The 3,387-nt window shown below is 44.0% G+C and overlaps 1 protein-coding gene across 1 annotated transcript in view; it reads left to right on the top strand.

The window, feature by feature from the left end:
* ZDHHC18 (zinc finger, DHHC-type containing 18) overlaps positions 1-3,387 on the top strand; it is a 68,363-nt gene that overhangs the window by 19,836 nt on the left and 45,140 nt on the right. The window lies entirely within an intron of this gene.

Raw genomic sequence — 3,387 nt, 5'->3', positions numbered from 1 at the left:
GGAACATAACGTGAGTCAACTAGTCAAATGTATCTCAACTCCTCACTTGTATAGTTATACATAAATTTCATTTAATGAGGCATGTGGGTGCCTTTTAATGTGTTTGATGTGACATGGTATGGAAATGCCAAACCAGAACTTGGCACAGAAGTCTTAAAATAGCTCTTCCCATGAAAAGGATGGGTTGGCCAAAGAGCCCTCATTCATTCATTCAATGAACACTAATGCGTCTGTGAAGCCGGCAGAGCCCAATATATATATACACAAAATTTTTAGATGGTAGCGATGGGGTCTTGCTCTTGCTCAGGCTGGTCTCGAACTCCTGACCTCAAGCGATCCTCCTGCTTCAGCCTCCCAGAATGTTAGGATTACAGACATGAGCCACCACGCCTGGCCAAGAGCAATAGAATCTTTTTTTTTCTTTTTTAATATTTTCTTGTTTTTTTCTTTTTTGAGACAGAGTCTTACTCTGTCACCTGGGCTAGAGTGCTGTGGGGTCAGCCTAGCTCACAGCAACCTCAAACTCCTGGGCTCAGGTGGTCTTCCTGCCTCAGCCTCCCAAGTAGCTGAGACTACAGGCATGCGCCACCATGTCTGGCTAATTTTTTCTATTTTTATTAAAGATGGGATCTTGCTCTTGCTCAGGCCAGTCACGAACTCCTGACCTTAATTAATCCTCCTGCCTCAGCCTCCCAGAGTGCTAGGATTACAGGCATGAACCACTGTGTCCAACAAGCAGTAGAGTCTTGTGGTTGAGATGTCTAGTGGTGAAAAATACAATGTGAGTCACCACAATGGAGAGTCACAGCCTCTTATCCAGTTTCCAGACCTAAGTCAGTGAACAGACCTAGAGCCCCTTGATTGAAAGGGAGGCCAACTCCTCTTAAGAAAGAACCCTGCAACAATGCCAAAATATATATGGTAAATTTTCCTTCAAATTTTCCTCATAGACACCTGTGACCCTCTACTGAAGCAGCTATGCAGTGGGGAAAAGGAAATGTCCAGACATTTAAGGGATTACTAAACATTGGCTCTGAATTGATGCTAATTCCTTGGGACTCGAAATGCCACTGTGGCCTAGCAGTCAAAGTAGGAGATCTTGGTGGCCTCTCTGAACATACCCTGGAGTTATTTCCCCAGTTCCTGAATTTATAATTGGAATGGACATATTTAGCAATTAACATGGGTATCGGTGTTTGACCCATAGAATAAGGGCCATTATAATAGGAAAGGCCAAGTGGATCCTCCTAGAGATTCCCCTCTCTATGAGGATAGCAACCCAGAAGTAAACTGCATACCTGGGTGTTATGGACTGATTGTGTCCCCCCCGCAAAATTCATATATGAAGCCCTAACTCTCCAATGTGGCTGTATCTGGAGACAGGGCCTTAAAGGAGGTAATTAAAGTTAAATGAGGTCCTAAGGGTGGTACTCTAATGCAATAGGGCCGGGATCCTTATAAGAAGAAACACCAGGAGTGTGCGTACACAGAAAAAAAGATCATGTGAGGACACAGTAAGGTGGTCATCTGCAAGCCACAGAGAAGCCTCCCCATAAACCAGCCCTGCTGACACCTTGATCTTGGACTTGCAGCCTCGATAACTGTGGGAAAATAAATTTCTGTTGTTCAAGCCACACAGTCTGTGGTATTCTGTTCTGGCAGCCCTAGCTGACTAAGTCATTGGGGAAGTTGCAGATCTTACTGTCACCATCAAAGACTTGAAAGATGCTAAGGTGGTGCCACCTATCACTTTCCTATTTAACTCACGTTTGGCCGGTAAATAAGGCAACTGGATTTTGGGGAATGACCATAACTTATCACAAATCTAATCAATCAACTACAGCTGCTGTTCTAGTTGTAGGTAGTGCTCCTGGCATTTGCTATTCAGCTGTTGACCTGGCAAATAACTTTTTTCCTCTTTATTTGTAAGAAACACCAGAAGCAGTTTGCTTTTACCTGATAGGGCTCAAAGTAACCTGCACAGTCTTGTCTCAGGGGCATCAAGTCTTTGGTTCTCTGCCACAATGTAGTCTACAAGATCTTGATTATCTTGACATTGCATATGACACAACATCACTACACTGATGACATTATGCTGATTGGGTCTGGCAAGCCAGAAGTAGCAAGCACTTTAGATGCCTTAGTAAAACATCCAAAATAAAAGGTGGAAGATATACAAAAATTCATGGGCCTGCTACTTCAGAGAGGTATTTGGGGTCCCAAATTCTATAAATCCAGGCTGCAGTACAAGCTGCTCCTCACTTGGACCTTATGAGCCAGCAGATCCAATGATACTCCAAGTGTTTATGTCAAATAGGGATATTGTATGGGGCCTCTGGCAAGCCCCAACAGGTGAATCACAGTGCTAACCTCCAAGATTGTGGAGTAAATCCATGCCCTTTTCTGCAGATAACTGTTCTCTTTTTGCTTGTTTCTAGGCCCTGGTAGATATTGAAAGCCATTAACCATGGGGTATTAAGTAACCATGTGACCTGAGCCTCCCTCATGAGTTAGGTGACATTTTACCCACCAGACCATGAGGTTGGGCCTGCACAGCAGCACATCTGTCTCCAGGTGCAAATGGTATATAAGAAATGAGGCTTTCATTTGTAAAATGGGTATAGAATTTTAAAAAAAGAAAGAAATGAGGCTCAAGCCAGTCTGGAAGGCATGAGCAGGTAATTTTCCTTTGACCCCAGCTCCTGCTGCACTGCCTTCTCATGGGGAGTTCCTTATGACCAAAGAGGAGAAAACTACAGCCTGGTTTACAGATGGTTCTGCACAACCTGTTGGCACCACATGATGGTGGAAGCATCCACCGTCTGCACTCGGAGGTGGCCCCGAAGGACAGTGGTATACTCCCATCTAAGATTCAAATCCTTCAGGAATGAAGGCTTGGCTCATCCTACCAGGTAAAGAGATCTAACTAGCTGAGGTCCTGACAGAGGGAAAAGGAAATATAGAATGAATAGTAGAAAAATAAAGTTAAAAATGTCAGGCTAGGTGTGGTGGCTCACGCCTGTAATCCTAGCACTTTCAGAGGCCAAAGCAGGAGGATCACTTGAGGCCAAGAGTTTGAGACCAGCATAGGCAACATAGTGAGACCCTGTCTCTACAAAAAATTTAAAAAATTAGCCAGGCATGGTGGTGCACACCTGTAGTCCCAGCTACTTGGGAGACTGAGGCAGGAGGATCACTTGAGCCCAGGAGTTTGAGGTTGTAGTGAGTTATGATGATACCACTGCACTTCAGCCTGGGCAACAGAGTGAGACCCTATCTCAAAAAATTAAAAAAAAGGTTAAAGGTTAAAGGTTATAAATGTCAACTATAGCCTTGTGACCAGTTACAGAAATGAGAACTGTTAAGGCACTGCATATTTTCTTCCTA

The sequence above is a fragment of the Propithecus coquereli genome, unplaced genomic scaffold, assembly GCF_000956105.1.
Source record: "Propithecus coquereli isolate 6110/MARCELLA unplaced genomic scaffold, Pcoq_1.0 Scaffold239, whole genome shotgun sequence".
NCBI classification, from domain to species: Eukaryota; Metazoa; Chordata; class Mammalia; order Primates; family Indriidae; genus Propithecus; species Propithecus coquereli.
Note: the sequence above shows the minus strand (reverse complement) of the source record. Positions and strands in the feature narration are given on the sequence as shown.